This window comes from Pseudopipra pipra, chromosome 13, assembly GCF_036250125.1.
Source record: "Pseudopipra pipra isolate bDixPip1 chromosome 13, bDixPip1.hap1, whole genome shotgun sequence".
Lineage (NCBI taxonomy): Eukaryota > Metazoa > Chordata > Aves > Passeriformes > Pipridae > Pseudopipra > Pseudopipra pipra.
Window position 1 is genome coordinate 15,785,382 of NC_087561.1, and position 24,461 is coordinate 15,809,842.

Genomic DNA, 24,461 nt, shown 5'->3' on the forward strand with positions numbered 1-24,461 from the left:
AGCTAATACAGCCTTTTGTCCTATATGGGTCATCCTAGTACTGAAAACTACTCCCTTTTGGTAGTTTTGACAGGTTTTGATCTAATTTGCCAGAATTAGGTATCATCAAAACAAATGTGGCAAATGCTCAAATGTGGCAGGTTTTTTCCAGAATATTTTTCAAGGAAAGGCCTAGGTAGGCTTTACAAAGCAGCAGGACCTGATTCAAGATTAGATTTGCTTTGAAAATACATTAATCTGACATTGCATCTGAGGTGAGAAAAATTATAATGTGACTGATGATGAACAGCATTGAAAGTCTTATCTTCCATCTCTAACCAGAGGAGCCTCATTTCCCATGTTTTCTTATCTGCTCTGATCTGTCATGCAGCACAGTTTCTGACTGATTACTCATTTTATCCTTACATTAAGCATGCATACAAGCACCAATAATTATTGAATCCCTGTGTTTTCAGCTCCTGCTGTTTGTTCCCAAGTGCCTCATCTGGATGTTTCCTGGTCTGCATATCCTCTTGTGACATGTGATGAGAAGGAAGGTACATAAATGGATAAATAACTGGCTAAAGTGAGAAACCAGAGGTAGGAATGCAAGGTCATCTTTAACCTTGAGGGAAATCATTAGTGGAGTTACATGAGGCTGCGTGCTCAGAACTTTGTGTCCAGCATATTCATAACAATCGGGTAAAGGATTGAATTATAAGTTGGTAACATTTCCTGATGATGCTGAGCAGCAGGATAACAGTCAGGGCCTGGCAATAGAGATTTGAGCAGAAAATCAGCAAAGCCCAGTAACTGGGCAGCAAAATGGCCTGTGAGATTCAATACAGAGAAATGTCAAATTATGCAGCGATGGAACGATGAGCTCTGAGTTGTGTGTAACTGCTCAGGAGCACAATCATGGGTTAGAATTACAGTCTCATAAAAATTTAAAAATTAGCCCCCACCAAAAAAGATTAAATCTCTAAGTAGTTCTGGGGATGTTCAGCTGTGTACTTGCTCTGCTTTTCCAAGCTTTCCAACCTTTGGTCAGTGTGGGAAGCAACCTTTGGTCTCCCCCCAGTGATCAACCTCATGTTCTCCCACTGGCAGTCCTTCCTCTGAAGGTAGACTTGAATACAAGAACTCTAAAGCAGTGTAAGACAAATGAAAAAGAGTGTAAGAATACAAGTAAATGAGCAAGTCTTACGTTTCTATCTCATTTCAGACTGAATTTATGGAGTGAAAAGAGGAGCTCGCAGCAGATTTCTCTGTGTAGAGCTATTCATTTAACAACCAAAAAAAAACCCCCAAACACATGTTGAATTCTTGTTTTAAAAAAATGGACCTTGTAGTTCTCAGATCCCTGGGTGTAAGCCATTTACATTTTGTAAATGCACACTCTGACAGAAAAAGTAATTAGATTGAGCATAAAGATCTATGCACAGCCTCAATAATACATCCTAAAGCAAGAAATATATGTTAAAAAAACCCACACAACATAGCAAAGGAAATATCAGAGGTTTCTTTATTTTTTTAAACCCTTCCCCCCTTGACTTCAGAAATAGCCTTTATAAATAATTTCCCAGTTATGTTGACATTGTTCCAGCCAACAAAACCAAATGAAATAGAAGGATGGCAAACAGAATAGCTTGGAGTACTAAGGCAAGAATTCCTGCTATTTTATATGCCTTTCAGCTGAGTTCAAAGATTAATGCTGTAAGCACAGCTAAAATGTATCAACCGGTGGAAAATTAATTATGAATGTATTTTAGTAGAGATTATTGAACTTCAGCAGTTTTTAATACTGAACAAACAGTAATGAAAATTATTATCATCATGGATGCCAAAAAAAGAAAGACATTTAAAGGACCTGAAAACAGTCCATGACTGTGACATGTTCTGTGTGGATTTGCCTAAGAAAATGAGACCCTTTGGTTGCTTTTCAGGAGTAGAAAGCCATTGGTCCCCCGTGGAGCTAAAAGTAGATGGGACTTTAAAGGCACTATTTTCACTCTGAGAGGGTTTTTTTTAAGTTAAATTTAATTTTCAGTTTAGGTTCTGAGCATCACCTGTAGTTGATCTGCTAGTTGGCCTTTGTCAAACCCCTTAGGGTTGTGATTTTATTGATCTTCTTGATGAATGTCCTCCACTATAGGGTGAATTGCTGTTTTACAAATAAATACCTTTAAAAATATATTCCCTATAGTGAGTGAAGAGTGACTTTAGGGAAGACTAAAAAACTTGACAGCTTGAATGAATTTGCAAGCGTTTGTTGCTATGGCTGTAATTAAAATCCTGAATGATAATCAAGCTTTTAGGCCAACTCATGCCATCCATAAAAAAACAAATACCAATTGATTTCAAAAAATAGTCTTCAGTTGTTTATCAAAACAAATACTGATGTAAACACTGAATTGATTTAGTTAATTACATTCCCACCAATATACCAGAGAACATTCTCTCAGAATATTAATTTCTTTATGTAAATTAGGAAAGGGATTTAGAAGTAACTTTGCTGTTGCAAACCATTAATTTGTTCTATGGTGTACAGAGATCCAATTTCAACTGATTTCAGGATGATAATCCTGGGTACTATCACTATTAACTTGTTCTTTAGAAGGGAATAAGTTTTGTGGCCTGCAAGACTTGTATTTTCAAATGGAAAATTTTTGTGTGGACCTCATTCAATAAATGCTTAGAATTTCCAATCAGAATCAATTCTCATTCTTGCTTTCATCAGTCCTGTGCTCACAGGACTCATTGTTGGGCTTGTCATGCACTTTCCCATTCACATTCTCTTCACAAAAAGAGAGATTTTGGTTTTTTTCAGACCAAAACGGAGAGGTGACAAAACCATGGTCTGATGAACAGTTCTTTTGTTCTCCGAGAAACGGTTTTTATTCCATCTTTCTGTGGGCATTCATCTTGTGGGCTTACAGGCTGGCATTTTTTTAGCCCACCAAATTCACCATGGTGAAGGGGAGGTTTAGCTGGGTCCATTGCCAGGCCCCTTCCCATACCAAAATATTCCTAAATGACTTCAAGGTAGAAATCAGAAGAAAATGTCAGCTTCTCTGTCCCCAAACAGGTTACTTCCTAGGAAATCCTACAACTCCTGAAACTGTCTTTCCTTTGGTCTTTATGTGGCAACAAAGGCCTTTCTATTTAAGGATCTCTTGAACTGGAGGCTCCTGGAGCTCCACTGGTCACCTCCTGGTGTGGGAATTGGATGAAATAGGGGACAGAAGGGGATGGGGATGTAATAACTGAACAGTCCTGGGGTTTCATCTGGTTCTCATAAGTATCCTTCTGCAGTATTTGTAGTACTGAAATATTTCACAAAGTCTTAAGTATTTAAGGAGGAAAGTGTGTCATTCCCCAGAAGTCCCTAAGCAGAAGACCAGAGGTGGACATTTCATATTCACATGGATAAAACAGAGATAAAATTATAAAGAACAATTAGATCTCTGCACTTATTTGTTAGTATTTGCAACAAGGAGGCAAACTGTTCTCTTGGCTTCACTCCAGTGACAGATACAAACAGATTTTAGCTCTACTGTGCGTTTCAAAACAATAACCTGCAGATGCTTCATCTTAATAACTGTACTCTGGTTTATAAACACAGTTTCTTGAGGATTATGTGGCTGTCTACACTGCAAGATCAACTTGAAGAATTTTTAAAAACAAAAAAAAATATAATCTAGCTGTTAGTATTTGTATTCATGCCTTTGGAACAAATACAAAAGCTTGTCTAAGTTTCTAGAAGTAATTAAATAGATAGTAAGTAAAATAGATAAATATTGCATTTTAAAAACTATTTTTCCCCAAGTTATTACATTATATTCCAAAAATTATGTATCTCTGACAAGAAGGAAATAGCAGTCTATTTTCACATGGTTTAGGTTAATCATTCCAAGTTCAAAGCTGTGTAGTGCACAGTACATTGTAGAGAAATTGTTGCCAGGTTTGTACTTTCAACACAGTGATGATGTTTGTTGTGTAAGATTTGGTGGAAAGCAAATCTATCTAATGAAACGTTCTTGTTTGAAGCATCTGTATACAGCAACACAATCAGTTCAGAAATAAATCTACAAAGCTGCTGAGACAAAATTGGAGGAAGCAGAAAATTGTTCCAAACGAGCCGTCAGGAAGCTGTCGTGGAGCCTTCGAGGGAAAGTGTAAGAAACACCTCAAAGGGCCACCGAAGCACAGCTTTGGCTCCAAAAACAGGCCAGGTTGGAGGAGGCACAGAAACCCTGTCAGCTTAGAGACAGGCAGGAGGAGATTTTAGGGGAAAAGGATCTCCAAGGTGCAGGACGAGGTTAAGTTATTGTTGCATGGATGCTTTACACCCTTTGCCAAAGCAAGGGCGAGGGCACAGTGGGGTTGTGTTTGCACCGCGAACAGCGGAGCGGCTGAAGGGCTGGATTTATGAGCTCAGCCATGAGCTGCTCACAGAGCTTTGTGTGCAGCACATTGTGCTGTGAGCTCAGCAGAACAGAGCACATTAATTCTGGGGGATGGTAATGAACTCTCCAAGCAGGGCAGGAACGGGATGAGGGGCACCTTGGGACACACGGTAATGGTTTCCTAACCGTGGCTTTCCCGGGCCTGCACTGTGTGTCACAAAGACATTAAGAGAGATTGGTTCTCAGCAATGAGCTTTCTGCAGTGAGCAGATCTCTTTGAATATAAACTAATTTTTTTCTTTTTACAACTTAATAATACCAACAAACCTATTGGTCCCTCTTAAAATATAGTTATAACATTTATAAATCTATTGTGACATAATGCTTCCCCACAGCAGGAACAGCACTGGCAGTCAATTAAAATGCTGAAGGAGAAATTAACTGTGGGAGCAGATGAACCAAACAGATGAAAGATGTGTAATTATTTCTTATCTAGGAAATACTTCTTCAAACAAAATAGATTTGAAAGAAGTATCACTGAGATGTTTACATGGAGAGAAAATGGTTCCTTAAATGACTGACTTCTTATTTCTTGGATTTTAAAATAAGGCCTCCAACTGTTTGATTCCCCTTGGAAGCTAATTCTCTTTCAGCAATTCAGCAAGAGATACCAGGAAAATAATTTTCAGTATCTATTTAAGTAACACGAGACTTAAATCTTCTTTATGAAGATGCTTCTAAACACTAAATTATAACAAGGAAGTAAATTTCATATAAAAGAGACTCCTTCTACTTCTGTCTTTTGGTGAATAAGGAAAGGCAGCTATATTTTCATCATTCTTTAATTGCTGTAATTTTTATTTGACTTTGAACGCATAGAGCTAATGGCTTAACAAAACAATTCTGGGATGAGAATAAGTATCCAAGAGCCAAGGATAATTGCTCCTAACTTGCTGTTAAAGCATTTAGTGACTTTAGTAGGTTACATTATGACATGACTTATGTATTTGATCTCACTTCTAGGAGGAGAGTTTTTGTTACTAGGAGTAGAAATGGAGAGAGATAGTGGTTTCATTTCCCATGTTTTCCAATTCTACCAGTTCTGCCCAGTCCCAGTTCTGTCCTTATGCGTAAGTCTTTGTGACCAAACAAGTGAGCTCTTGCACTGTGCATAGTAAGAGATCTCACTTCGTATGCAGCTTTTCTAGTACATTAAAAGCATGTTCAAAAACTAATTATTTCAAGTTGGTATATTTAAAAACACCTGTCATCAAATTATGTCAGTAATACCAAATTAATTTTCATGGCCCTTTTTTTCTGACCATCTCAAATAATACTCCAAAATGCATTAGGATTTAAAGGAATTCAGTTTTAAGCCTTTTGCGGTCACGTGTTTACTATTTTTAGACAAATACTCAAGTTAGACTTCATAACTTAATTGCTGAAATAACTTCTTTGAAGCATGACCTGAGTTTACTTCTATCTATGAATATTATATGAAAGGATTAAGACTGGCCTTTGGAAAGCAATCCTAGTTCTCTTACAAGACACCATCCTTTTTTCAGGCAGCTTTGATCTGCTATTCTTAAAAAGCTCTTTCTTTCTTTAATAGAGGTTTTGTACTGGATATCTGCTTAGGAAACTAAGTGATATATTCAAATTCTTAATTAACATTTAGTGAAAGACTCTAATCCATAGAAGATGTATAAACAACCACATATGAATAACTTAGAATAACTCATAATGATAATAACTAACTCAGAATAACTGAGTAAAAGATGAATAATAAATGCTGTGCTCCAAATGGTACAAATATTGCTGTCAGCAAAGAACAGAATTTCTGAAAAACTACTCAAACCATGTTTCAAAAAAAGCCTCCAGACTTTTTCTAGGGTTATGTAAGAATTCCTGCTTCTGTATTTCTCCCTCTGCTCAACCTTACTGTCACATTGCAAACCACTCTCATCATCTCCATTCCCTTCACTCACATCAAAGGCTTCACTGTGGCCAGGAGTTTGTAAAACTGTGAAGTGAGCAGAAAACATGGACTTTCTGTCCTGTCTCTCTACTCCTCTGCAAGCTACTTGTTCTCACTGAGGGGCAGCTGGAAAGGAGGAAAGATTTTGCAGGACTGATAAAGAGAGTGAGGCAGGTAAACAGAGAAAGGCAGCAAATTGAAAGGTGTGACAGCCAGGCGTGTTGAGGGAAGGGATGTCCTCAGGGATTTGGGATGACAAGGTCCTGAGCCGGTGGAATGGAAAGAATTTTTGTAAAGTCTGAATGAAGAACAGTTAGTGAAATGCCGAGAAAAAGGAAATAGTTTAACTGGTTAGGGAAAAAGAAATAAATAGGTGTATCATTGTGACTTTTACCCCACAAAGCATTCGAGTGTGTTTAGCCCAAGTCCCACTGAACAGTCACGTAGATAAAATGAAAAAGCACTTTGATGACCTACTGACAGGTGGATTAAGTCAAGATTCAAAAGTGACATAGGGAAAAATTTCTGATATTCTAAGATACTTTTTCATTATGTCTTCCAAAGCAATAATAGAAAGTAAGACAGGATCTAAACGTATTTCAAATGACTTGTAGGGTACATCCTCAAAGGGGCAAAAGTTCTTATAGCCATCCCAGATTATTTATCTGCTATGGGTTATCTTGTCTGCTCTACACCATTATCTCTGCCTATCACTGCCCCCTGCTTTATGACCTACAGCATAGAGTTTGCTTGCTGGATTACACGAGTAGCTTCAATATGCTCCTGGTATCTCTAGAGACTCACTGTGTGTGATATCAGCTCTCACAAGCTGATAACGGTGTCACATGTTCTTTTACATTTTGATGGAGTGTAATACAAGCTGTTATACAAGTTTTCATGTCTCAGGCTTTTTGATACAGTACATTTATTTTGTAATTCTAAGGGTTCTCAGACACCAAAATGAACCAGAGAAGTGTTGACAGCGTGAACAGTAGGCACAGGGAAAAAAAGCAAAAGCTGGAACCGAAAGAGAGAATTGGATTATAATTACAGTTTTTAGTATCTGATTTTTTTAAAAAAGACATTTTTATAAAGTTAAGATGCTTAAATCCCTCAAACTGAAAGTTGAACTATTATCTGCATTGCAGTTGGGTTTTCTCTTTGGATTTTGCTGGGGTTGGGAGGTGTTGGTGGTCCTCTGTACCAAACCATTTCAGACAGTAAATCCACACTGAATCCTCATGTACCAAGTTGCCTGTGAGTCACAAACTGTTTTCCTCTCCCAAATGTATGACCTGTGGTAGTTCAAAGAACAGGGAGAACATTTCCCTCTGGTAGAAATTTGTCAGTCTTGTCAGCCTACATCCAAATTGTGATATTGTCTAGCTATTTTCTCTACTGTTGATAAACCAGATTCTGCAGGTATGTGTCTGGATCAGACATACAAACCTTGATGGACTAAGACCTCCAGAGGACATTCCCAGACTGAATTATTCTGTAATTCCAAATTGTTACACGTGTAATTGCAAAGATCCATGGAATAGACTGTGACAATCCAACTTTGCCCCAAGAGACAGGACCTGCAGAATTGCTGCAGTTAAAGGAATTTATCCCTTTTTCAGTGACTTTTGAATCCACTCATTTATGAATATTGTTATTGTTTAACAGTAAAGTTTGAAAAGAGCCTTAAAGATTCTGCAATCTTTAATCATGCTTTATTTACTTTTTTTATTTGTATTGATCCAGTCAACTTTAAATTGAGTTACAGAGTAAAATCAGCCCACTGCTCAGTTCAGAGAATAAGAATTCCTAGAGTTTCATCAACACTAAGCAGACGGCTGCCTTAAGATGCTGACTTTTTATTTGCTGCATATATTTGCAGGTTATTTATAGCACAGTTATTTGTGGTGTACACTCAGAGAAGGTGCTATGTTGCATTTGCATACAGGGAAAAATGACAGCACCAGCCAGACTCTGCTGCTCTGCCAGATGTGTGTCCCTGTGCTTTGGGAAGAGAAAAGGGAGAGAGGTGCCAGTTCTTCCATCCCATTGACCTTGTTCACTGAGCCTCATCTAGATCATGTTATACCAGTCATCATCCACTTGGATCTGGTTGTAAATATGATATGACATACAGACTTTGATGGAGCTGATTTCCCCTCCTGGGTGTTTACACTCCAGTCTGTGGGCTAAATTTGGGGGCCTTTCTGTCTAAAAATTCTCTACGCAGGATATGCAGTGGAGAGAGAGAGGAAAAAAAACCACCAAAACTCCTTCAAGGGGTGGTTTTTCTTGATATTATTATTCCTTGGACATTTTCCATGTAATTTATAGTATCTTCAGCTAGCTAATGGAACAGAACTGACACTGTGTTATTATTTGACAAGCTAATTATCCAGCATGTAGTAAACGAGATTTTATGTAAGGACTTCATATTTTGTTAAAAAAAAAAAGAGAAGTAGACAGTCCTGTTCTTTTTCTAAGCAAAATGTTCAAATGTTGCACACTTCAGACTATGCAATTTTATTTCTTGATATTGTAATCAAATAATTAAATCCTGCCTTTGAAGACCTGTTGCATCACCCTTTTGAATATAGCTGCTGAACACATAGCAACCATAAGGATTAATTTATCTTGGTATGTTTTGTGGCCAAACTGCTAAACTTCTATAATAATATATAAATTTATAATAGCTATATATCATATATGTGTGTGTTATATAGAGATAAGTCACCTTTTCTGTGCCCCAGGAGTAAGCTGGATTTTGTTCTCTAAAATGGACATCTGTGGATTCAGTTGTTTCACATATTGTGGCCTCACTGCCTATTTTTATCTTCCATATTTACAGAGAGTATACTTGACCCCATATAGCTTTAAATCAATTATGTCTCAGCAGAAGAGGCAGAGTGTTAAGCACCCTTATTCTGCATGGCTGTAACTGTGTTAAGAAGCAATTTCCAAATGGAAACTGGACAATTCCCCAGGAGTTAGACACTTAGTTCCTGTTTCCCTGCCTCAGAGCATACTCTGTGAGTACAGAATACTTAGCAGACATGGTGTTTGCAGAAATCATATTTAAAATGATGCATTATCTTGCTTTGTGCTGAGTATTTTCTGAGGAGTATTTTTTGTTTGGTAGTTTTTTGACAGTAAACTCTAAGTGTGAGTAAAGGCAATATGTTCTTATTGCAGCCTGAAATTGGTCAGATTTTAACAAAAACAGTTAAATCTCTTAATTCTAGGACTAAAATGCAATAAATATATTGGCTGTTTTTCAGTAGGTGGCACAATATATCTACCAATAATGATAAGTAGAAATCATGAACTGTTTAAAAACAAATAAAATACCCAGACTGGTTGTTCTTACAATCAAACCCCAACCTTCTGGATATTCATGCAATATTTACAGGAAGAGGAGGAGGATTAAAAACTTCCTCATCACTGTGATATTCCCAAACTTATCCTCCAAACCTGATCCAAAGGAGGTCAGCTCTACTACATAAGGGAATTAGGTAAGATTAGTGCTTTTTATTTATGCTGCCAGCAAGGTGGTGGAGGTTTTTGAAATGAACCTTCCTTAAGAAATCATCTGAATCTGATCTCTCACTTCACACATGTTTAGTCAGCTGTCATCACTACCTACATAAATGTAGGATACCCAGTGCTTAAAAAAAGCATAGAACTATCTAATTATATATAAAAGTCATGAAAGTCGGAAGTGACTGGATTGTTCTCTACATGTATAAAGCTTCTCCCTGTTTTAACTCCTTCCTCCCTGCCAAGCCATTTGACTGGTCTAATAAAAATAAAAAGGACATTATAAAAATTACTTCAGCATCCTTTTCATTCATCCTTTTCATTCACAGCAGAGCTGTGATACATGTTGGCACCAGAGGCTGAATCCAGGCTTTGGAGCAGCCCCTGAGGCTGTCTCTCACCACGCTGCTCTCCAGGCATCCTTCTTCCCTATGGCAGGAAACTGTGAGGTGTCCTGCTCCACTGTGCACTCAGGTTGCCTTTCAAAGGAGCTGTTGGAAAACAAGCTGGAATTATGGTAGTTCAGTCAGTCCCCAGTGTGTGTAGTGGGCAGATTCAGGGTTCTCAATTCTGCTTTTGAGGTGCCTCCAGGATGTGTGTCCTGGAGCCAGGATGCCAAGCCCTCTGCAGAGTATCCAAACAGGATCAGTGCATGCCCAGAGATCCAGCTCAGGGAACTCCTCCCAGTATTGCAAAGTGGAGCACAATGAATTACAGAAATAAGACCAAACCTACCGAGAACATCTTTAATGCTTTCTGATGTGATCACGTCTTGCAACGAATTCGTGTAATGTCTTTTCTCTTTCAACCAAACCCAGATGAAATTTCTTCTGTACTTGTGTCCTGCTCTGCAGTTCTGTTGCATTCTCACTGTTTTACTCTCACATTTATCTGCATCAGCTGTGGTCACTTTACCACTCTTGTTGTTATCAAGCTTTTTGAATGAGATACTTTTAAACTGTTTTTTCCTCACTGAGGAGACGCTTTGTAAAGATCCACTTCCTCTGCTTACTTACAATAAATTAAAGCCTACTTCAGAAATGTTGTAAGCATCTAGGCATGTGAGTACACTATCTAGATGAATCCTCTTGGTGAAGTCATTTATTTATCTACATTATAAATTAAGGAAATGGTGAGGAACACATGGTGCTGTAGTTTAAACCAGAAAGTAGCGTGAGGGGAAAGATATGGAGAGAGAACAATGGAGACAGGAGGGCAGGTAGACAAAGACAAGCACCCAACTGAGAGCAAGATTGCAATCATGCTGATTATTTTCCTTGTGTATTGCTTCTTCCTGGCTTGAATTTTTTTTATATACTCTCTTCACCAGCTCTTGTAGGACACAGTCACTCTGGTACCACGAGCCCTCTGAGTGCAATCAGAACTATGGCTCTAATTTGGTTGTCCCAAATCACCCTCTGGAGGAGCCTTTCTTTTCTGTTGAAGCATCTAGAGAGTATTGTTTCATAATACTGGTATCTGGAATTAAACAGTGTGAATAGTCCATATAATGAACTTCTCTCTCTTTCCCACTGTGTTTTCAGACAAGCCTGGAAAGCATCTCTCAAACTGAGGGTATTACTTCAGTTTCAGTAATATTTGATTGAATAAGAACTCAAAGGTGCCAGAGTGCAAAGGATAATGCAACACTAATTGCAGCAGTTATGATTTCTAATGTTCATTTTTAACTTTGAGAAAGCTTTTTGTTTTAGTCAATATGAAGGATATAAGATATGGCTGAAGGAAGGATTGTTAGTGTATTCCCCTGTATAAGGACTTACTGTTCTATTCATTTGACATATATTATTATGATAAAAATATCAGTAGTTAAATGTCAATAAGCATCTATTTTTCACTCATATAAGCAGCTTTATGACATGTAATGAAGGTGTTCTTGTGATTAGGTACCTGTATAGCCAAGTATTTTGAGGTTAAAAATGGGATGTTCAAAGCACAATCTCTTTTTATTCCCCCATACAAGTTCAGTGTTGCATATGAGCAGTAGGTTTCCTCATTGCTCCCAAAAGCTCTGCTCCACCCCTTGTCCAAACTCTGGCAGGCTCAGAGGTGACACCCTCCACAGAGGTGGACTCTGTCCTTCTGAGACTCCTCCAAAATTTTGGCTGAATCACTGGTGTTTTTCTACAGACTCTAAAAAGCCCTAAAGTCAACTGCTACAACATTTCTGAGATGTATTGTTTCCGTGATAAGCTCATGGTTTTCCTATGAGTTATTCCAAAGGCTCAAATAATAAACATGCAAATGATAGGTCAAGATAAGAACAAAATTAAGCTTTTTATCCTACCTTTAAGAAGTTTGGATTGGAAGTAGCCAGCTTTCAGATAATGGCACAATGCTGCAAACAGATCTTGACTTGTGGAAGGCTTTAAAATAAAAGAAAAGCCAACACACGAGTCTGTTTTCTCACATTTCAGTGACAGATTATTTCAGAGAACTCTCTAGCCCATTTCCTATTTCCTTTGCCCTTGGTGTGCTGAGTAATATTTGCATTTTTCCCTAAAAGAGCACATCTCCTCTCTGGACGGAATTTTCTGATAAATGTTTTCCGTTGAACTTCCTTCAGCATCTACATTAAACAAGGCCTTTGCCAAGGACCATTTCCTGAGGCCTCTGCTTTCTCCTTGCTGAACAACACGTGGCCTCAAGAACATGTTGTGCCTGCCACTACCACTGTGGGGTACTTGGGATTGCAGGGAACTCCCCAATCTTTAAATATATTTGTTTCAAATATCACTCTAGAAATTTTTACCTTACTATTCCTTGAGCCTAACTAATTTTAACTTTAATGTCATTTTAATTTACACTTTTAAATAATCCTATAATACTGAACAAAAATCCAGTGGCAATTTGGGAACGAACAATGGAGATACTTTCATTGGAAAATGCTGAAAAAAGATGATGCCAGAAGGGATCTTCCACTTATTTTTTATTTCATGTTTCCAGTTTGGTTGGAAGCATGTTCCACGAGGATACACTGATGTAAAAATTTATCCAGCTAGTTTTGGTCTTTGGAATACTGGGCTGTAGAGGTTTTAACATCATCACTGTGACTTAATTTCTCCATGAGAATATGACACCACTTTTCCCTTGCTTCCTGTGGGAGGGCTGTAGTGTTGGTGTGCTCTGTAAATTAATGTGGCTTTTTCTCAGGAGCTGAGGTGATTGTATTAGAAATGTGATAGAAAACTGTGTGTACCTCTGACCTTTTGTATCTGTTTGCTTAAAATGTCTTCTAGATTAACATAGTCAGGTGAGAAAGGTAAATATAGCCTTGAATTTCATCCCTGCTTTCTGTAAAGCATAAATCAAAAAAGTAAAGCAGCACTGGTCAAGCTCAGGATGCCAGGTACCTTAGTTTAAAGTTATCAGACACAAAAATGGACTAGAAAATCTTACTGGAGCTTGTCATTTGTTTATTTATTCCTAAAACTGCACCAAAAAGCATAGTGAGGTGAGGAATCTTTCTACAAATGTTTACTCTAAAGCTTCATATGTAAACTGAATTTTGCAACAGAAAATTGGTGGAAATCAGCATGGCTAGCTATATAGGCTGCCTCCTTCAATTTTCATTTCCTTAAAATGTGAAGAGAATTTAAATCTTTATTTTTAAAGTGAGGAGCCATCAATTCCATCAGTTATTGAGTTTTGAAATTGGGTTGTAGATGTCTAAATTCTGTCGATTTTTATTCACATTTTTATTTTCCAGAAATCTGAAAATTTTGATTCTGCTTTCCCTCATTTGATGTCAATACTGACTTACATTCAAGTCTCAAAGCAGAAGAGACTTTTATTAAACTCTCACCTTTTGGAGGGTATATTTTTGGGATATTTCTTTGGTATAGTCTTCATGTTTGCAAGGAAAAAGTCAGTAAGCTCTCAGATTTGGGCTTGAGGGATCCTTGTCTGGATTGAACCCACATTCAGTGTTGAGAGGAAACCTTGAAGAAATGTTAAAATCTTGGTAGAACACGAAGCTTTCTGTCAGAGGAGCACTTGCACTTTCCATGGCAGTTCAGAATATCAGGATGACATATGTGTCCAGGGGAGTTACTGTGTAGGGAGCTGACGTGGAAAAACTCATGGCACAGCCACTTACTCCTCTATGGACACCCCTGGTGTGCACTGGGGAGCCTTGGGAAAGGTCACACAACCCCTTTGAAAGGTTGGCCAGGTTCTGCCATCATCACATTACCCAGTAATTCATCCAGGAAAAGTTGAATTGAGCCATGAGATGTGTGAAGCACAACACTGCCCTGTGTGAGTGGAAGAATTCAGTTTTCAAGTGAAATTGCAAAACACCTTAGCAAGGTACTTCCAGTCTCCTTGAAATGATAAAAATATTTCCTACCAGACAGTTGCAAGTGCAAGAAAGAATAATTCTTGAGAGTTACAGATGGACTTTTTTATTTTTTTGGAAACTAAGAATGTCCTTTGAGGACCAAGATGAAGGTAAGATGTTCTGTTATTTTATACCCTGTTATTGATAGGTGATATTGATAGGAGACCAGTGAACACACTGAGATGAATTATAGTGAGGCTGTTTGATAGCGCTTCCATTTATTTTACAAAATAATATTCAGCAATATCCCACCACTTCCAGCCTGCTGGAACCACTTTCTGTTTAGGCTCATCGTCCTCTGAGTCAAATGGTTTAATAACATTTCATTTATAACATTTAAGATTCAGGTTTTTATGAGCACGTTTCAATGGCAGTTAATGATTCATTAGAGTTTTACCGTGAAAATAAAGTTGCTAAGTGAGCCACATCCATAATGGAATTAACTTTAAATTTAAAAATCTTTTAAAAGTAATCTTTTCAAGATGACATATAAAATAATTAATACTAAGGTGGATCTTGCCTGTACTGTAATATTCACTAAAAAAGCCTGTCTTGAAAAGCTATTTTTTGCTAAAAAAGAAGCATTACCTACAGAATAACTTTTTCCTGTTCCTAAATTTCTCATTTCTCCATATATTGCCCAAGTTTTGGAGTCTCATCAATGAATTTTATCACAAAACTTGCATCATTTTCCTCTACAGAAAAAAAAAAATGAAAAATTCACTTTTAAATGTTGTCTGTGAGCACATTTTTCATTGAAGTCTTTTACAAAGAATGACACCCAGTGTAATGTATTTTAGTTCATATACTGATGCACATATTCCCTCAAATTTGTGAAAACTGATAAAAAAAATCTGTAGTGCTGGCTTACCAAGAATTGTTTTCAAATCTCGGTAATTTATCTTGAAAGACTCTATAATCAATATTATATAGCACTGTGAGCCTGCTGCTTTATTATCTTTTTTTATTCAAGTGTGAAAAGATAAAGTATTGATTTTTGTTTGCTTTGTGTGCTGTAAAAACAAAGGAGAAATGTCATTTCTGAATGCCAAGGGTATGTGAGTATTGTTTTATTGATTTTAAATTAAATAAAAGTTATGTAAGGCAGCAGCTGACATTGCTTTGGGGAAAAAGAAATGCTATTGAAATAAATTTTAAAAAAGTCAAGCAATACTATTGAAAATAATTTATTGAAAGTTCATCTCCCCAGCTGAGCTTTCAAACACGGTTTTGCCATCAGATTCAGAGTAGTGTAGTCCAGGTAATAGTGCACAAACCTTAACATCAGTCGGGGTTGACATGATTAAAAAAGAAGAGTATAATTCCCTATTTTGGTTTTTTTATGGTTTTGATGCCTTATTGCGATGACACAACGCATTGCAACTGACTTCTCCAAGAAGCAAACTCAGATTTCATAGTTCCTCTACCCCGTTTTTCCCCCCCAGTATTAATAATTTATTCTAATATTTTTATTTGCTAGTTAAAGCAAATTTTATCCATTCAGAAAGGCCAATTGTTGAAATCCTTGGTGTCTTGTAGGATTAAGCTCTTGAATTTTTAATACAGGAGGAAGGAAGCCACCTGCTGATGAAAGATAGAAAGTAGTGTGCTGGTGTAAAGGCTTTATAGTAGGGACAGCTTCATAGTAAAGATAATGTACAGGGAGAAATGCTATATTTACATGCATTTGGAAGTAAATTTGTTATGCCTGTGCCATAGGAATCACAGTGCTTGATATGATCTCCAAGCACCCTGATGTACTGTGAGTTCAGCTTTTAGCAAATGAGGTATTTTCTATGTCATATTCTCTATATCATAGAACTATTCCAGATCTGAAATGTTCAGCACCGAAGTGCAGTCAAACCATAAGCTTTAAAAAATTAGAAGGCTTTTTTATGGACCTATCTTTCTGAATTTGTATTTTCCTCTCTTTAACTGCACGCTCCAGAAATGTCACGTACATTTAAATTACTAGGGAGGAGTCTCTGTAATCCCAAAGAATTTAGCTGCCTTTACAATGGAAGTGGTGTAAAACCTCAAGAATTAGAAATGTAGATGGACATTTTCACATATATATAGTTATATATGTAGTTACATAGTGAGATATATGCATGTATGTGTGTATATATATATGTGTGTATATATATATATATGCACTATTTAGAGATCTTCAACTTTCAAGTTTTGCTGACCATATGCTTTCTGCCCAGCAAATTCTGGTCATCTAATGAGGTTTTCAAACTAACTTACAAGTTATAGTGCTTTTCCCTACATGGTGATCAAAAACTCACTGCGTGTCAGCTGGGTAGGAATTAGCATCTGCCATCTGTCTTCAGTGTGATGGTTATCAGCACAGAGGGGGAAAAAATTCCTGTATTTTGCTGGTAGATACAATTGGATTTCATTTCTTTCTAGCAGTGCTTTGGAACAGGATACAAAATGTACTAGGAATGTGAAAAACAGGGGCTGAGAGAGCCTGTGAATAAAGAACATTTATTTTTAATGTTTTAGTTTTGGTGAAACGCTAAATGAAAATTTTATCCTGACAAATTATCAGAACTGTCCTGTCATAAAATGACTCTCTGCAAACTGTTTTCTGTTATTTCCCATGTTACTGTTCTGATACACTTATAGACTTCTCCATCTTGGCACATGTAATTAAAAAAAATATTTCCCCAAGGGTTTTTTTAAATCTAAGTAAATTTTTATATGTCCATCAAAAGTTATGAGAACTTGAAAGAAATAAAATCCTTTATTCTGACATCCTGACAATCACTTTATGCTGCAAGGCCATGCAAGAGTAAGAATAGTTGTAGGAGAACTTGAGTTCTTAAGGTGACATAAGGGAATGGGTGAGAATTGCAGGTAAAGAAGGAAGGAGCTTCAAAACAACCTTGAGGAGGAAGGAGATGAATTTTTAGACAAAGGGTACAGTGAAAGTATTATTTTGTGTGCAGGGAAATGGCTTCCCTGTGTTTGCTGTTATTGTAATATCACTGTTACATTAACAAAAAGGGGGGGTTATATCCTCATTAATAAACAGGTTCAAAGATACACCTGGCATCAGTTCTCTGCATATCACAGTAGTTACTGGACTGGGGATTTTATCCAAAGAGGCACACCTGTAAAGGTGAGAGTTTTACAGATTCCAGGCTACCTTTTGCTGTGCAAACATCATTTATGAAACATTAATAATGATTGTAATACTTTTCCCCACAGCTATTTTGTTTCTCAAAACCTTACTGAGTGTTACTAGGACACACCAAGGAAATACAACCTGGTTAAATTTGTAATAAGTAGAACCTGATTTACTTTTCAATCTTGCTGTAGTACCAGAGCTGTGCTATTGCCTATGTGGTAAAATAGCCTTTTACATGTAATTAGTACCTTAAAGTATTGTAAAGCACTGGGAAGCAGACAGTACAATAAGCTTTTTTCTGAATTTACCTTTCCAGAATGCAAATTCTGGAATTCAGCTTTACCTCAGAGCTTACCATTTTTTATTTTAGAATAAATGTTCTAGAAACTTGGAGGTTTTGTCATATCTCAGTGTGAATAAGCACTGGTTACAATGGTTTTACCACTTATGAATAGGCGAAATAATATTAGAAATAATATTCTGGGAGTTCACAGAATCAAAGAATAGAAAGCAGAAAGTTATAAAATACCAAGTTCCTGTGGAAAATTAATTGTTTCTACAACAGCATGACTGGGTAAGCTGCCATGGCAACAATTGGAAAAGACACACTCCCTGATCACATTTTCCCTCAAATTCAAGATGCATTTAGGAAGTGTTTGCTGCAGAACTGTACTTTCTAAATATATGTTTCAGCACCAGTCCCTGACAGGCTTCAATTCCAATGTTACAGGATGAATTCAGACATTCTCTTCAGTTTGACATTGTTCTCGTATGGTCAAATTCCCGTGGACCTCCTGTTTAATTCTGAGGAAGGCAATGGTTTAAATAAGGAAGAGACAGTTTGTGAGATAAGTTTCTGCTCCTGACACAGCCCTGTTTCCTATTTTACTCTCAGGTAACATGGCACGGTATGACTAGATCATTTTCTTAACTCTAATACTGACATAGTGCTATTTAGCAACTTGGGGACAGTGCTACCAGTCAGCCTAAATAATATGTACTGAATGGTAATCTTAAAATATCACAGCTTATCCTTTTATTGGAAATATAAGAACACAAAAAGAGATATCATTATTGTGTTTTAATCTCTCTGTCTTGTATCAGAAATATTGCTAATTTGCATGCTCTTACTATTTAGACACTATCTCGGACTGTGCCTAAATAAAACCCTTGTGGGTTTTGATTCAAGGGTTGTTTTTTGGCTGATTTTTAGTTTTTGACAGAAGGAGTCCCTCTGCTGGCTCGTTTCATAATTCCCTGCAAAGGTTTGGAGGGGTTGGCATTATGTTTAAAATATAAGTGCACCATTAGTGACATAAAGGATTTTCTAATGATGCAAACAAATACTCATTAAATAGTGAATACAGCTGTCTTCATGTGGTTTTAGAAATTTAGTTTTATGAAGACATTTACATGAAAAAGAGTGGGGTTTTTTCTAATGATATTTCAATGATAAAAATACTATGATAAATAAAATAAGCTATAACTATATTTGAAGAAAAATATAAGGAGGATATTGTCTCTCTTTAAAATGTTAATGATTTTTTAGTATTCTTTAAAAAAAATCAAAAAAAGAGTTTACCTGAGTGAACCTGTCCTTGTTTTGAGCCTAATGCCATTTATGAGTTAGATTGCCTATAAATCTGTCAAAGATATTTAGAAGAGTAACACATGAAATTTTAGTGTTTATCCATATTATTTAGATTTTCAGTGAATATAAGATGTCTGTTCCAAATATGAATATTAGCACTGGACTGGGATTTTGAAGATGTAGGTTCAGTTTTCAGTGGGTTTGATCAGAATTTCTGTAAAAAGCACTGATAATAATAAAACAAATAATAATAAATAATAATAAACCAATAATAATGCTTGAAATTATAGATAATTCGATAATGCTTTAATAACATAAGGTTATTGTCACTTCTTTAACTGTTTTATGGATTCCCACTACCTATTAAGAATTTCAGTGCAACTGCTTATAATGGAAGCAATTAACTTTTCTTGAAAAACAAGATTATGGAATTTTGAATGAATCACACAGCAGTTTCATTCTATGTATGAAATATATTCAGGTAAAAAAAAATATTTTTCTATTTAGCTCAGCAAATTCAACTCTAATTGCTGTTATTCATAAATGTTCAGCCAGCAATACAAGTGGTGCAGTTCTAAAAAAAATGATATTCTGGCTCCACGCACAGAGTTCATTGGGACAATCATACACTGTCCCTCTGCAAAGACTTATCTTCCTGCAAGCAGGTTCTCTAATCCCCTTCCATCCAGTTTGACAGCCTGGTGTGTTATAAACCTGCCATTCCCTGATGGAGCACCCAGAGCTGTGTGTGCTCAGGACACCCAATTCCTGGCTCCATCCCTGGGGGTTCAGCTGGGCCTTTGTGCAGTTTCCCTGTCAGAGCTGCCACTTCCCCAGCAAATGATCACTCCCCAGCCATCACTCTTCTCTTTGGAGCTTTGATGTAGAGTCTCAGGAGTGTGTCAGATATATACAATTATATCCTCCTCCGCTGATGAGAACACTCACAGTGAACACATTTGTCAGAGCTCAGCCGTCTCCTCAGACAAGCAATTGGATCGGGTCAGAGGGCTTTGAGTAGTGTTTCCTTCACATCAGGGTGTTCACACTTTGTTATGTCCACAGTGGCTGTGAGGTTCTCCTGAATAACCACACAGAGATGATCACAGACATTTCCACCATCATTTATTACTAAACTAATAAGGGAAAGCAAGTTCATTGGAGTCTGCTGAGAAGACAAGCTGTGAGTGTAAAATGTCACCAGCAAAGCCCAGTTCTAATCAATTCCCATACTTATCTCTTCCAATTCTCCTGGGAGCAGTTGCAACAGGAATCCATGTCCATGTGAGCAGATCTCTCCCACAGCTCCCACAATTAGTCAGTCTGCTATGGGTTTGTTTGCCCCTAGGATCAAAAGTAGATGTCACAGATCTTGCTAAAACACAGAGTCAGGAATTTCCATCAGATGCCATTCTGGATGAAAAAATTTGAAAGGTTTCTACATGTTTTCCCTTGATTCTCTCTCTTTTGCAGATATGAAATATGTAGAAATTGAGTGTGCATGTGATGATTGGTTTTGTTTCTGTATCCCAGCCTAGAAATACTTTACAATATCATGGCAAATAATCTGCTGGTTACTGTAGAACATGTGCTTCAAGATATCATTTTGCATGGATAATCTTCACTCTGAAATTACTTATTATACTCAATATCATAAATATCTAATAGGAATCCAAACATAGCATTTTTACTGCTCACTGCTTGCTTACAGTTTCAGTCAGGAGTGATGCTTTAGAGTCAGTTGTAAACATAATCATTAAAGATAAATCAGAATAGGCATCTTGAGTAAGTATTTATTACTACTATATATATATTAATTACTACTATCATTTTCTTCACAATTGGAAAAGAAAACCAAGCCATCATGGCACTTAGGAAAAACTTACTTTGGCTCAAAACTTCTAGGAGGAAAGTGCTGATCTCTCTTTGTTTAATCCCAATCACAAATACTTGGTTCCCCCAGTTTTAAGTGTTTGTACCTGAATTTACTGGCAGGGCAGGAACATACCAGGAGGAAACAGCATCTGATTGTACAGCTGCACCTGAATTCCATTCTCTTAAGCCTCCTATGAGTTTAGATTTAGAGCTGGATCTCAAGAACTCATTGATGCTCATTAAAATGCTCCTTTGAACACTCAGCAAGGTATTGTGTGTGTAAAAATTCCTCATCACTGTTTAGTTACACTGGAGAATGCTGCCTTTTGGGGGAAAAGTTGGGCTGGAACATCACAGAGTACTTCTGCAAATTCCCATTGCTTTACTGATTGTTGAGTGTTTTAATCAAAAAGGTGAACAACTACCAAGGAAAATTTGTAAATATAGTAGATACTGCCTGACAGCATTTCCTCCAGCTTACCACTGTTGTTGTCCTTGCCTTAGTCCTCTCTTGCTGACAAAAGAATAACAAACTCTGACCCAGAGAGGTAAATAGGTTTATATGTCTGAATCAATACACCTAAGTAAAATATTGGCATTTAGATTGAGAAAGTAATTCATAGTAAGTTTGGACTGAAGCTTTAAGTACTCTGTAATGAGTTGCCATTTATCTGTCACTCTTATAATTGAAAGTAGTGACACTTGTTTTCTTCTGTATTATCCAAGTGGAGTTGTTAGTTGTCATTTCCACAAGGACAAAATTATTGAGCAGAAAAAATACAGCAGAAAAGTTGTTTGTACAGAATCAAAGTTGTATCTTTTTATAAACTACAACAGGAATAAAATTGCTAGGGATAAACTATTTCTGAGATCCAAGGTTATTGTGGTCTCTCATTTCTGTTAGTAGCTTCATTTTACACAGACAGCTGAAGTTGTAAAAAAAGTATCTGAAACCATTCAGTACTTTGCTTCCATTAGAATATGGTGTGTGATCCTACAGTAACAGATGGGATTTGATTAAGGAATTTCAGCACTTACTGCTCCATGGTTACTATTTTATAGGGGGTGGAATCCCCCTAAAAGTAAATTACAATTGAAAAGTTCATGTTGCTTGAAAAGACAACTTTCTCTTAACACTGCCCATTATATGAACAGTGGGAAGCTTTAGAGATTTGAGCAATTTAAAGTCTGGAAGTTATCACTGACTGCAGCTTGTCAGGACAATATTCCTTAGTTGTATTGAAAATTGTTTGCAGGTACACACGCTCTAAAAAAAAATTCACTAGTGTCTTTTTGCCAAGAAATGTATTATACCTGCTTGGATTTCTTTGAAAAAAAATAATTCTTTTGAAGACAGAAATTACCAAGATGGGAGGACAGAAGCACAGTAACAAAGTAGGGAAGTATAACATAAAAATATAAGACTTCTCTGATAATAGATTTGAAGTAGAAACAACAGAAATGTTGCTGAATCTGTTGTGAGAAGTTGGTAAGTGAGGAAATGTGAAGGTCAGGAATGAGGAAAAAGATACTTGTGAGGGTGCAGTGGCCCAGTCACCGAGTGCAGAAGTTGTTGGAGGAGCAGCAGAGCATCACAAAGATGCAAAATGAGAAACTGAACTTTTTTTCCCCAGAGTGGCCAAGTCTAGAGAGCCTTAGAGAAAGGAGTTCTGGCTCAGAAGAACTGACTTTGTCAACTATTTCCAGGTTTGTCCTGAGAGCTGATGAGCTCCTCAGCACAGATATGCAGCTATTTGTAAAATGCTGCCTCTAACAGAAATTGTATACCATAGTAGTCAAATAACTCCATGATTTTCCTTTGGTTTTCAATGTTCTGTTTTGTTTGGATTTTTTTCCATTTCAAATAAGGCGAGAAAATTTTATGTGAAAAAAAAATACAATTCAATACAAAACATACAATGAGGGAGGAAATGTGAGGAATGTGGGGAAATGAGCAGCTGACAGAAGTAGTTTGCTGTGATTGAGAGGAAACATTTATCTGCTTGTGAGAAGAGCAGGTTTGTAGTCATATGTCTCAACAGAAGGAGAGCAATAGTGGAATATCCCCCAGAGCAGGGCCACTGGAGCATTTTGAGAACAGGAAGTATGGTCTTCCCAGAGAAGTGAACACTTGTTTCTTGGCCATTTCACAGCCTGGGTTGAAAGTGATACAGATGTTCAGCACAGCTGAATGATAAATTAATAAACTGCAAAGCAAACAAGTTTTATGCAAGACAGTCTCAAATATCTGTGTGTCTTCTCTGCCTCTGGATTCTTGCAGCACCAAGGCAGTGCAGTTCTGGCCAGGCTTTGTGTCTCAGGCCCTGTGCTGAGCTGCAAGAACTCCACAGAGACCCTTTACCAAACTATTGAGCACATACACTGGCTTCATCCTCATTCCCCAAACGTCTGCCCTGGTTCTGCAGGGGTCAATCTTTTGGCATTAGGTGGCTTTCCTTTTAATTTTCTAAGCTCTGAACTATTTTGGGGAGATTTGAAGGCAGATGAAGAAATACCTTTACACCCTGAAAATTCTTTCCGTTCTTGTCCATCTCAGATTCGCCACTAGAGGGGGGTAAAATATTTTCAACTTTTCCTCCTCTTATTTTGCTTTTCATTTTTCTTTTTAATGTTTGAGCTGCTGTTAAAACATATACCAATTTTTAAAAAGGCGATTTACACAGTACCCTATTCTTTATCTCCAGATTTTATAAGTAATAAGGATTTTTCCTTTTTGTTAGTAGGTCTCTCTTTGCTGCCCTTGTGTATAGGAACTTGTGGTCATGGCAGAGGGAGGAAAAGAGGCCATAGCTGGTGGTCAAACATTTATTAAGCTTTCCACGGTGGAAAATCTTTGATGATACCATTGAAAGTGATGTATTGGCATGGACAGGTGTCAGCTCCCACTAGAGGATTTAAAAATAAAAGAAAGCTTTTTACATACCGTGTTTCTATTGATGATTTTCACTGTCTGTCTTCCTTAAATATGCTGTTCCCTGAGCAGTAAAAAGGACTGTGCTCTGCCCATGCCCCTGTCTGCTAAAGACTGGATGAAGTAGTAGCTCTCTTTCAGGTAGTGTGGTGCTCCTCTCAGGTTTCCCACCAAAACCACACAGAACAGCAACTTTCAGGGGTGGGTACTCAGCAATTCAGAGTCTCCGGGAAACCAAGCCCAATTAAGATACCTCAAGGTGGATCTAAGAAAAGGAAGACATTGAAAAATCATGAAGTCTCTCCCAAAAATCTACATCATGCCTGTATTTAGGTTCCTCTGCATGTCTGAGCATTCTGATTTTCATTAGGTGTCAGAGGATTAGTTTGGGAATGTATCTTTAGATAGTGGTATTCAATTTTTCTGGCTATTACTTCATGGGTATCCAACACGCCTTTAAGTGAGTTTAATGTCCCACTTAACTATTTTATAAAGGTAAATAATAACATCATTGAGGAAAACATATATTGTAAACTATGTGATATTCATATTTTACCTATACTTTAGTTGAAAAATATGGAAGTATGACTTGATGGATAGTTTTAGCTTCAGTAATTGCAAGCTGTAAGGTACTATCTGATTTTTCATTCCTTTTGGATCT

General features: G+C 37.2%; 1 long non-coding RNA gene across 1 annotated transcript in view; it reads left to right on the forward strand.

Annotated features, from left to right (window-relative positions):
- Positions 1 to 24,461, forward strand: part of LOC135421539 (uncharacterized) — a 137,092-nt gene that overhangs the window by 15,073 nt on the left and 97,558 nt on the right. The window contains exon 2 of the long non-coding RNA XR_010434062.1: positions 456 to 592. This is a non-coding gene — a long non-coding RNA (uncharacterized LOC135421539). The remainder of the gene's footprint in view (positions 1 to 455; positions 593 to 24,461) is intronic.